The following is a 12819-nucleotide window of genomic DNA, read 5'->3' as shown; positions in this document are numbered from 1 at the left end:
ATTCTTCCAGATAATTACCTCTATCATGCCTTTCTGAACGCCACTTAGTCAGAACACTTACTGCGGCACGAGGCAAGCCCATTTGCTCTAAACCTTGCTTTTGTCTCCCAATGAGCCTTTTGTTCCCACATAATTATCATTTAGAGAGTATGCTGCCTGCCATACACTCATAGCTATACGGCGGCTGCCTGATTACTTTGTGATTGTGAGCACCAATCATATCTCTACAGAACAAAGGCCAACTGTCATCAACAACAATGTTTTCAAGGAGGGAGGATGGCTATGTGTCGTGCTATTGCAAAATGTTGTAAAATCTTGCGAGACTCTTCATCAACCGCTTTTAGTTACTCCTTGTCTGTCACAAATTGTCTAACCAATCTTGTCATGGAATGGGAATGTGACACACCATCTGTCCAACCAATATCGTCCCTGGAATCATCCCTGCCTTATAATGTTTCTACTTGGACATGTAGCCTTGCTCGAGGGCACGTCGACAGATTTTTCACCTTGTCGGGTCCGGTGATTCGAACCAGTGATCTTTCGGTTACTGGCCCAACACTCTAACCGCTAGGCTAACTGCCAATCATGTCACTGGGTCTTGAAAAATATCTGACTTAAATGTGAACACAAACTAAATGCACTGGGGATATTGTGTGTAATTGTCATGCCACTCAGCCTTTGTCCCTAGAAATAGAACCCTCTTCAATGTTCAGATTCCCACATTATACACTACATGACCAAACGTATGTGGACACTTGTCGAACATCTCATTACAAAATCATGGCCATTAATAGGAGTTGGTACCCCCCTTTGCTGGAGTTGGTCCCCCCCTTTGCTGCTATAACAGCCTCCACTCTTCTGGGAAGGCTTTCCACTAGATGTTGGAACATTGCTGCGGGGACTTGCTTCCATTCAGCCATGAGCATTAGTGAGGTCGGGCAGTGATGTTGGGCGATTAGGCCTGGCTCGCAATTGGCGTTCCAATTCATCCCAAAGGTGTTCGATGGGGTTGAGGTCAGAGCTCTGTGCAGGCCAGTCAAGTTCTTCCACACGATCTCGACAAACCATTTCTGTATGGACCTTGCTTTGTGCACAGGAGCATTGTCATAGTAAAACAGGAAAGGCCTTCCCCAAACTGTTGCCACAAAGTTGGTAGCATAGAATTGTCTATAATGTCATTGTATAGCACTAAGATTTCCCTTCACTGGACCTAGCCCGAACCATGAAAAACAGCCCCAGACCATTACTCCTCCTTCACCAAACTTTACAGTTGGCACTATGCATTCTGGCAGGTAGCGTTCTCCTGGTATCCGCCAAACCCAGATTCGTCCGTCAGGACTGCCAGATGGTGAAGCGAGATTCATCACTCCCGAGAACGCGTTTCCACTGCTTCAGAGTCCTAAGCGTTTTTCCAAACAATATGTATGTATGTATGTATGTATGTATGTATGTATGTATGTATGTATATGTTTAAAAAATAATAATAATAATAACATTTTCGGGAAGCAGAAATGCTTTCAGTGTAAACTTGAATGACTAAAACCAGATTTAAAGTACAGTACCAGTCAAAAGTTTGGACACACCTACTCATTCCAGGGTTTTTCTTTATTTTTACTATTTTCTACATTGTAGATTAATAGTGAAGACATCAAAACTATGAAATAACACATATGGAATCATGTAGTAACCAAATAACTGTTAAACATAAAAATATATTTTATATTTGAGATTCTTCAAAGTAGCCACCCTTTGCCTTGGTGACAGCTTTGCACACTCTTGGCATTCTCTCAACCAGCTTCACCTGGAATACTTTTCCAACAGTCTTGAATGAGTTCACACATTGGAGAAATGTGTTGAATTGCAGGAAATTGGCTTAAATATAACATTTCTCTACACCGCCAAGATAGGGGTCCTCTACAATAACAGGAAGGCCTGTGTTGTACTGCATTTATAAAGAGATATGTGTAACTGTAAAGCCCTGATAAATCGATAGCGTAAGTAGGGCTTTTAAATGGTGGCCCATAAAGACCGCACAGAAGGAGTTGTGGAATCTGTAGAGAAGAGGATGAGGCCACCACCCTCCTCCCTCCCTGCCTCCCTCCATCTCTCTCCATGAGCAATCCCCACAGTACATGGCAAATGGCCCTGTGTGATCCTTAATGTGATCCATACAACACCACTCTATCCAAGATGGTGTGTTTAAATATCACACGTCTCCTTTAGGGCATGATAAAGCGCTCTCTCAATTCAATTCAAAGGGCTTTATTGGCATTGGGAAACATATGTTTACATTGCCAAAGAAAGTGAAGTGGATAATAAACAAAAGTGAAATAAACAATCAAAAATGATCAGTGAACATTACACTCACAAAAGTCAAAGGAATAGAGACATTTCAGATGTCATATTATGGCTATGTACAGTGTTATAACGATGTGCAAATAGTTAAAGTACAAAATGGAAAATAAATATAATTATGGGTTGTATTTACAATGGTGTTGTTCTTCACTGGTTGCCGTTTTCTTTTGGCAACAGGTCACAAATCTTGCTGCTGTGATGGCACACTGGTATTTCACCCAATAGATATGGGAGTTTATCAATATTTGTTTTTGTTTTCGAATTCTTTGTGGGTCTGTGTAATCTAAGGGAAATATTTGTCTCTGTGGTCATATTTTTTGCAGCTCAGTTTCCACCTCATTTTGTGGGCAGTGTGCACATAGCTTGTCTTCTCTTAAGAGCCGCGTGTGCGTTCACGCTCCCGGCATGGCCATCTGCCATACCCAACCACAGTTTAATGACACTGATTTCTCATAAATGTAATTAAATTGTATTCGTCACATGCTTCGTAATGGAAAGAGAGACATAATGCTTACTTACAGGCCTTCCCAACAATGTAGAGAGAAAGATCATAGAAAAGTAAAACGCATAATTAAATCTAATAACAAATACACAATTAGTAACGATAACTTGGCTATATACAAAGGGTACCGAGTCGATGTACAAATAAAATGCTTACTTACAAGCCCTTAACCAACAACGCAGTTAAGAAAATATTTACTAAATAAACTAAAGTAAAAAAGTAACACAATAACGAGGCTATATACAGGGGGTACCGGAACAGAGTCAATGTGCAGCGGTACAGGTTAGTCAACGTAATTGAGGTAATTTGTACATGTAGGTAGGGGTAAAGTGACTATGCATAGATAATAAACAGCGAGTAGCAGCAGTGTAAAAAAAGGGTGGATCAATGCAAATAGTCAGAGTAGCCATTTGATTAACTGTTCAACAGTCTTATAGCTTGGGGGGTAGAAGCTGTTAATGAGTCTTTTGGACCTAGACTGGGCGCTCCGCTACCACTTGCCGTGTGGTAGCAGAGAGACCAGTCTGACTAGGGTGGCTGGAGTCATTGACAATTTTTAGGGCCTTCCTCTGACACTGCCTGGTATAGAGGTCCTGGATGGCAGGAAGCTTGGCCCCAGTGATGTACTGGGCCGTACGCACTACCCTCTGTAGCGCATTTGCGGTCAGATGTCGTGCAATTGCCATACCAGGTGGCAATGCCAACCGTCAGGATATTTTTAAGGATGAATACATCTCACTCTGAAGCACCATTTTGTGTTATTTGTGAAACAGAAAAGTAATCATCGCCATGCATCTATAAAATAAATAAATATGAAAAAATAAGATCCATTCCCCACAGCACAGTGCTATAAGCCTAATTCCCCATCTAACACGACTCTCCACTCTGCAACAGATTATTCTCAAGAGAGCCAATCTAGGTTTCTGCTCTGTGTGATACACATTGTAGTAAGCTATGCCCATCTGATACCGCCCTATATCCCCAGAAGAGAAACATTATCTGGTGACCAGCATCAGTAATTCATGAAAATGTATTCCTCTATACATTATGTATGGATGTCATGGATCTATATTTCAACAGTGTCCTCTCTGCTGGAACCCACCTCGGTAAGTGTGGACTTGTTTGACCATGCTATTCCATTACCATTTTGCTGTCTTTTAGCACATCTCTGAAATGGAGGTGGTGAAAAGAAAGAGAGATGGGTGGAAAAGACACGTCTGTATTCCAGGCAAACCATAGCAGCTAAATGCTAAGTATGAGCCTAAGAAGCAGGGTGGTGCTACGTTTGATTAGCGCTGGGCTGATGGAGAGAATGTGACAGAGGAACTGGCACAGGACAAAACAGACCCACAATTCTGCTCACCTCGGGACTGTTGCCACGGTAGCGCACCTCAGTGTTGTTATCTCTGTATGTGGTGTTTGAACAGATTAAGCGGAAGCAGGGAAAATAATTTATCCTGCCTGGATTAGCGTGAGAGAGGTAGAAATGGATAGGCTTGGGCGCTATCGAAATTGTCATACCTTCATACCGACCTTGTGCCATACCGGGATATCCAGTAATACTGACACTGAACACAAGGGGATTTGTTTTCAAACCCCTCTAATCCAAAGGTTAACAATGCTAACAAGTAGATGTAAAATCTCATAGAGAATGCTAACTAAATGCTAACAAGCACAACTGAGAGCATTAAGCATTTATTTTTTTTACTGTTAACTTAATAGTTCTAAGATATCTAGAAGGCAAGCATTTAGTCTTAGATTCATTGTGTGCTTGTAAACAAACATCACGTGACTGGGGACTACCGGTAACCTTCATAATGAAAAATGATATGACAGGTGAAATGAAGAATGCAATCTTCTTTATCTCCTAATGTATTGTATGCAGGTATTTACTTAAAAAGTAGCTAAAAATATTCAACTGTTTAACAGTGTTGACGGTATTGAAAAACCTCACGTGGATTTTTCCAAAGACACCGGCATACGGTATACCACCCAAGCCTAGAAACTGAGAGAAGTTTTTTTTGTTCCATGTTGTCATCCTCCTGGTTTACCGGGTTGCGTGCCTGCCTTCATGTGTCTAGGGGTTTGACTGCTTCACAATTGTTTTTATGAGGCCGACTCTGTGTGACGCTGAGTGGTGTGTGTTTGAGAAGAGGTAGGAGGCTGCACGCAAGATAACTTCTTTGTTTCACATTTTTTAGGGTTTATTTTAGTCGTTACATTTCTGTTGCCCCATAAAACGTAATGTTCTCCCTATTGTATAGTATTTATTCTTGCCTGACCCGGACAATCTCGTCATTACAATGCAATAATCCATTTAGTATCCTTTCAACTCGAACAATACGTAATACTGGGAAATGGGAACAGGATTGTGATGTCTATGCCCTCTCTGTATGTGGCTGCCTTTTGAAACTCTCAATGACAGGTGAACTCTTTGGCTCTAATTTATGAACTATATTCTCTTAGGGAGCATCTGTAAACGGACAGCCTTTGATCCATGGTCCTCTTACCATTCGTTAGGGACCGTTCAGTCTTGGCAGGGAGAGTGAGAAGAAAGGAGTGTTTCTTTGTTTAGAGTGTTGGCCAGGCTCTCTGGGACATATAGAGGTCAGAAGAGGGGTGTGGTGTGTTGGCCTGTGATACAAGGAGCCCTGGGGGGAGAGGACTGGGGAGCACAGGGGCCACCACTTCAGTGCCAGGTTCATGGCTGACCATATACCCAGCATAGTGAGAGAGAAAGAGGGTGCGAGGAAAGGGGCATAGTGGTGCAGACAGTACCCAAGATCGGAGAGACGGGGAGAGGGAGGTGGAATATCAGTTAATATATCCCAAAGAAAAGTCACAGCAGTGTAGAGAGAAAGTGCCAGAGGGAATGGGCCCAGGGAGGTTTAGAGCATGGTCATTAATTTGAAGGCAAAAGCTTCTCAACCATAAAAGGTGACTTTTTAAACATGATCTACTCTAATATTGTACTACTACCCAAACTTGTTCACCTGACTGCCCTGTTTACTGGCTGTGATTTGTATGACAGGATGTAGTTCCTGAACCGACCACTAGTTGTGCTTCCATGTTCACACATTGTGACTGGGTCTGAAACCATGATGAGTGTTCTCAGTGGTGAGATCAGTGTGAGAGGACCATATGTTGCAATGGAACAGCAGCCGTATCATCCCCTGTTATCTGTTAGGAACCGATGCTAAGAGCTGTTAAAGTGGCCCATCTGAGCTACTTTACTGTCTCCTTTTAAAGGGAATTTATCACCCTGCCTGGGTGCCATGAATGTATTTACAGCAGTCACATTTTCACTGCCCTCCTGCATCTTCTGAAGGGCCGTCCGTTAGAGCAGATAGGATCCGCTGGTGGGGGAAGGATGGAGGGAGATTTTAAATCAATCAGTCTGACTCCAGAGGTTACCCAGGGCAGCACATTCATAACTCCAGACACAGCTCCCCAAAACTCCAGAGCACCGCAGTAGTACCGATCGCTTCTCAAGATAATTCCGAGCCCCACCCGATATCTGACATCGGGACAGATTTTTCTCCACAACCCGCATTGAATTGTTTTGAGAGCCGAACCGTGGCCCGCCAAATAACATCAATATATTTAATTGTTTTTATGACTTCAGAGTAGTCGGCTATTACTTCCCTATTCAACTTTTGGATAAAAGGAATCCATGCCATGAATTAAGAATGTTTTTTTAGTTGTTTTTTTTTACAGTGAAAGCACATTGACAACTCAAATCGCTCTTAAAAAAAGGGCCTTCTTATTAGCCTTCTTACCTAATGAAAGCCTAAAGCCGATGTAACAAAACCTTTACATTCTTTCTGTATTTATTTATTTAACCTCTATTTGACCAGGCAAGTCAATTTAAGAACAAATTCTTATTTACAGTGATGGTCTACCAAGAAGCGGAAGGCCTCCTGCGGGGATGACGGCTGGGATTAAAAATACAAATGTAGGACAAAACACACATCACGACAAGAGAGACATTACAACAAGACATAAAGAGAGACCTAAGACAACAACACATGGTAGCAACACAACATGACAACAACACAGTAGCAGCACAGCATGGTAGCAGCATAAACATGGTGCATGTTAGGCACACACAGCAGCACAAAGGGCAAGAAGGTAGAGACAACAATACATCACGTGAAGCAGCCACATGTCAGTAAGAGTGTCCATGATTGAGTCTTTGAATGTAGAGATGGAGATAAAACTGTCCAGTTTGAGTGTTTTTTGCAGCTCGCTCTAGTAGCTACCTGCAGGGAACTGAAAAGAGGAGCAACCCAGAGATCTGTGTGCTTTGATGACCTTTAACAGAATGTGACTGGAAGAACGGGTGTTGTATGTGGAGGATGAGGGTTGCAGTAGGTATCTGTTATGTTCCTCAGCAAGAAAACCAAAATTGTCACTCAAACAGAAAAGGGAACTAACAAAGAGTCACTGACAACAACCAAAACGAAACAGGTGGGGTTTTAGGAGGGGTTCTGAAAGACACTCATGGGGGTCTCCACTGAAAGGTGATTAGCAACAACAACTAGGACCTAAAAGACACCCACCATGAGCAACCACAAAATTTGCCCAAGAAGAAGTAAACAAAATAAAAACCCACATCAAACTTAAAGAAAGGAAGATAACCAAAAAGTTTAGCGAAACATAAACAGGGAAAATCAGACTAAGGAATGTTTTTCTAGAAATCAAATAGGGAGACTCAACATCTCCACATCTCTCAAGATAACTGGAGCACTAGGCCAGCCACTCTTAAATATCACCTGGGCCAGCACAGTTGAAACACCTTCTGACTAACGAGATGGACTAGGCAGCAGTCTTCTTACCGAACCACATAACCTTTGTTTTGAGGTGTTCAGGGCAGAGAAAGCTTGTAAGAAAGCTTTGTTTTAGAGCGTTTAACACAAAATCCGGGCAGGGCCCAGCTGAGTATAAGACTATCATCTGAATATAAATGGATGAGAGAGCTTCCTACTGCCTGAGCTATGTTGTTGATGTAAATTGAGAAGAGCGTGTGGCCTAGGATCAAGCCTTGGGCTACTCCCCTGATGACAGGCAGTGTCTGAGACCGCAGATGTTCTGATTTTATATACTGCACTCTTAGAGAGGTAGTTAGCAAACCAGGCCAAAGCCCCTCAGAGACACCAATACTCCTTAGCCGACCCACAACAATGGAATGGTCTACCTAGGGCTGTTACGGTGACCGTATTACCGCCACACCGGCGGTCATGAGTCATGACGGCAGTCAAATTCCACGTGACCTTTTAGTCACGGTCATTAGACATATCTAAGGTCTGATGCTGATGATAAGTCATTAGTATCCTACCAAACTGCCTGGTACTCAGAACTCTATTGTCCCTCTAATCCCTCGGACATCAATGCAAATGTTATCGAAAATCTAATCAAACACTTAATGAAAGCTCATGTTCCGCAACATTGCTATAGGCTATGCAATTGCGTGAGAAAACAGAGGGATGTCCTCTATTAAAAAGAGGAGGATCGTCTGGGTGTAGGGTTTGGCCAGCAGGGATGTCCTTGTCCCATCGTGCTCTAGCAACTCCTGTGGTGGGCCGGGCGCATGCACGCTGATATGTCGCCAGGTGTACGGTGTTTCCTCCGACACGTTGGTGTGGCTGGCTTCCGGGTTAAGCGCGGGCATTGTGTCAGGAAGCAGTGCGGCTTGGTTGGGTCGTGTTTCGGAGGACGCATGGCTCTCGACCTTCGCCTCTCCTGAGTCCGTACGGGAGTTGCAGCGATGTGAGAAGACTGTAACTGAGCGTTTTGTTCTAAAGAACTTTCAATATTGTTTAGATAACTTAAATAAATAATTTCCAGATTAAAACGTAGGATGCAAAAATACTTTTAGTAGGCTATAGCCTAGGGCAGGGGTCAGCAACAGGTGGGCCTGTAGGTGATTATAAAAATGTTTTGCCACCAAAGATTTTAATAAAAAAAGTAAATATATCAATATAATTTTGGGATCGGGGGGGTTGTTTTTTGTCAAAAATACTCAAATCACCAGGGATTCAGCAAAAAATTTGTTTAATTTAGGAAATCTGTTCCCAAATATTCCCACAAATAAAAGAAAGTGATCGATGTGATCGTGTCTCAATGTAATCAAGGTATGAAATTGCTATTTTCAAATACAATCTCTTTTTGGGCTTAGTTCTAGTCAATTTGCAATGTATCATTTATTATAATTATGGAGGGATGAAACAAGTTTCAGCACCACACAAATAATTGACAGTTCTCTGATCCACTGGGTGTGTGGCTGGTAGCCTATATGCTTGCCTCTCTGTTCACAGAATGGAATTCACAACGCAATGCCAAACAACAAGCTCCTGGGTTTGTAAAAAAAAGTATTATCTTGATTTAAAACATTTCCGACCCGGAATATAATTGTTCTGAACCGTGAGCCGACCCGCAGGTTGATAGAATATTTTCATTACACCCACCAGCTTTTAGCCGGTCGACCGCAGGACACCTTGGGTATCCAACCCAAATGCAGGACTCTAGGATTGGTCTGTGGGGGGGTAGCTTCTGCTTTATGAATCACCCGTGGGTGATGATTGAGGGCAGGCTGTGCATCCTGACAGACCCGGGCTGGGGGTGGGTGCCTGGTGTCCAAGGGTTTGGCTACCATTGTGAAGGTCAGAGCAGAGCTCCTAGCTGGCTGTTTCTCAGGACAGGAGACAGGAAGGCAAAGGGAGCACTGGCCGGCCGCACTGCGGACCTCTGAGTTTATAGGCTGTCCACCTCCGTCCTGTCATCCTCCTCTGGCCTGAGTTTTGCAGGAACAGGAATAATCCAGTAAACAACAACCTCTAGTCTAACCTGTGGGTGGAGGTGCTACTCAGATTGTTAGGCGTCATTCAGCTGGATAAAGGAAGGTCCTGTTCAGTCACACTGAGTCATACCCCCCTTACTCACTATCTCTACCTGCTCTTGTCTTTTTCTGTCTATCTTTATCTCGCTCTTTCTATCCCTCTTTTCCTTTCTCTCTGCTTTATCTGCTTAGATTCTCATTATGTAGTGCTGTCTTTTTGCGTTCTTCTCTCTCTCTCACTTTCTGTCTCCCTCATCTCTCCCTTCCCTCTTTCTGTGCCTCTGCTCCAGTCCTGGCCTTGCTTCTCCAGGAAGTTGTCCAAGAGATGTGATTTACTCTAAAAGGATGTCACCCTCACGGTTCTCTGCAAGGCGCGCTTTGAAAAAGCAATCAACCGGGGAAATAATGTCTTCATATAACGTGCCCAAGAGCTCAGCCTACAACAAGCAATGTCACGCTCCTCCTTTTCAAAAATCGGATGATATTTAGAACAAAAGCCACATTACAGCAGCAGAGTGCTCAGATTATGAAATTACAAGGTGATGTGTCCTTGGAGGCACAGGTGATGAAATACGTACACACTGAAGTGGAAGGAAAAGTGTATCAGAACTGGTTATGAATTCCCCAGAATTCTTAATAATAAAATCTGCCTTTCTCATCAACCCTAAGAGCTGAAGAGATACACATCTCAGTGATTGTGGACGAGCGGAGAGAGAGCGGGGCAGAGATTTTAATCTCGTCCAGACTGACCTTAGTAACACTGGGCAACTCTCTGGGCTGGAGTCCGTTCCAAGGCAAGGTCGGGCGTATAATGTGGCATGATTAATAAATCTACAGAGGTATCTACACCACTCAATATTCAAATGAGGAGAGAGTCTAATCGACAATTTGTAGTGATACAACACCAGACCCAATTTTCTCTAGGCAGAGGGAGATGGGTTTATATTAGCCTCCTCCTTCTAAAGGCAGACATTAATCCACACCATGATGGATAGTGGGTAGAAATGACTACATAATTATCCGTGTGTGGATATGAACATTATCAACATAAGCAATGTCAGCGTAAGACAGACTGCATGACCTCTGCTGCATGACCTAAACACACGGTTCGGGACGTTTTGGGGTCACGGTTTGGTTTTGGTACAGTAGGAAAATGAAATGCTGACAGTTACTGTAATTAATTTGTTTATTTAAGAAAATACGAAGTGTTCGTATTCCTGATTCCATATATTATCATGAGCACTGGCGTAGCGCATTTTCTCTGGACTAGGGTTTGGCTGTATCCAGATGTTCATATCGTCATAGCATCGTCCCTTTCTCATCCAGGGATTTACGGTATTATCGACTTAGTACACAAGGGGGCGCCAAAACAATTTTAAAAAAGCTAGTTGGGTGTCAACTACTAGAATGCTTACATAATTAGCACAAGTAATAGCAAATTTCCATGGAGGCTGCTAGCTAAATATGCAAACGGAAATAAACAAATTGCATTGACTTTTCAAGCACAGTAGAAAGCTAACGCAATATGATGTCCCGTCACCTTATTAATTCAGCCACTTACTTAGATAACTATCATGTTAAACTTGGGGGTTGCGTTAATACTAGGGGGGTTCTACTAAGCTATATGGAATTGTTTTAATAAGATTTTGACTTTTTAAGATCCTTTTGACTTATTTTACAATATGTTCATGTTACAAAATCTTAAGTCATGTTTATAAAAAAAGAAAAAACAGAATCCGAGCGGTAGATCCTGGCTTGCATTTTGACTTGGTTGGTGACCACTGTCCTAATGTATTGCACAAGTTGACTGCAGGTATTTACTACAAATATTAAAATGTATTGAAAAACTTAAAATAAGTGGTTTCAACGGCAGTGATGGTATTTAAAACCATCCCGTGGCTATTTCCAAATACCCCAGTTTACGGTATACCGCCAAAGTCTACTCTGGACGACCGCAAAGTTGAGTTTGGGCCCCCCACCTCCCTAAAATGTTTTATCTGTGTCAGCCACTCACAAAGTATATACTTCCGATCACTGGTTCTGAAATTGAGACGTCTACGTGGCTGTCTATCGATAAGCTATCAGACTATGTGGCGCCAGTGCTTGTAGTAGCCTATAGATTTGCTTTAATTGATGAAGGTTTCTTTTGGGGGGGGGTAATTTTCTCATGTTAAGCCTAATGTTTATGTTTCACGAAGCTATAGGCTTACAGTGTCACAATGCTACTATTTAGATTCCTGTCTGGTGGCGATGATGTATTTACTTGTTCAGTAATTCAAGTGGGAAATTCAGATGTTGCAGATTGTAAAATAAATTTTTGATGTACCAGCATACTAATCAGTAATCAATAGATGTTTTTATTAATGGAAAATAAATATGAAAATGTATTATTTAGATAAGTATTCAAACCCCTGAATCAATACCTGTTAGAATTACATTTGAGTCTTTCTGGGTAAGTCTCTAAGAGCTTTGCACAGCTAGATTATACAATATTTCCCCTTTTTTTTTTTTTTTTTAAGAAATTCTTCAAGCTCTGCCAAAATCAAGTTGCTTTTTGATCATTGCTAGACAATCATTTTCAAGTCTTGTCATTAGATTTTTAAGCAGGTTTTAAGTCAACTGTAACTAGTACACTCAGGAACATTCAATGTTGTCTTGATAAGCAACCCCAGTGTATATTTGGCCTTTTGTTTAGGTAATTGTCCTTCTGAAAGTTGAATATGTCTCCCATTGTCTGTTGGAAAGGAGACTGAACCAGGTTTTCCTCTAGGATTTTGCCTGTGCTTAGTTCTGTTCCTTTTATTTTATATAAAAAATAAATTTAAAAAAATCATCCTTGCCGATTTGATCTACCAATAGGTGCCCTTTGCAAACCATTGGAAAAGCACTCTGGTCTTTGTGGTTGAATCTGTGCTTGAAATTCACTGCTTGACTGAGAGACCTTACAGATAATTGTATGTGTGGGGTACAGAGATAGGGTAGTCATTTAAAAATCATGTTAACCATTATTTTTGCACACAAAGTGAGTTCATGCAACTTGTGACTTTTTTAGCAAATTATTACTCCTAGGTTGAATACTTATTGACTCAAGACATTTCAGCTTTTAATTGTTTTATTAATATGT

At 41.9% G+C, this 12819-nt stretch overlaps 1 protein-coding gene across 2 annotated transcripts in view; it reads left to right on the top strand.

The window, feature by feature from the left end:
• The window catches only part of man1a2 (mannosidase, alpha, class 1A, member 2), a 132328-nt gene that overhangs the window by 39925 nt on the left and 79584 nt on the right, over positions 1 to 12819 (top strand). The window lies entirely within an intron of this gene.

The sequence above is a fragment of the Salvelinus namaycush genome, chromosome 19 (genome assembly GCF_016432855.1).
Source record: "Salvelinus namaycush isolate Seneca chromosome 19, SaNama_1.0, whole genome shotgun sequence".
NCBI classification, from domain to species: Eukaryota; Metazoa; Chordata; class Actinopteri; order Salmoniformes; family Salmonidae; genus Salvelinus; species Salvelinus namaycush.
The sequence above is the reverse complement of the archived record's forward strand: the minus strand, read 5'-3'. Positions and strand labels throughout refer to the sequence as shown.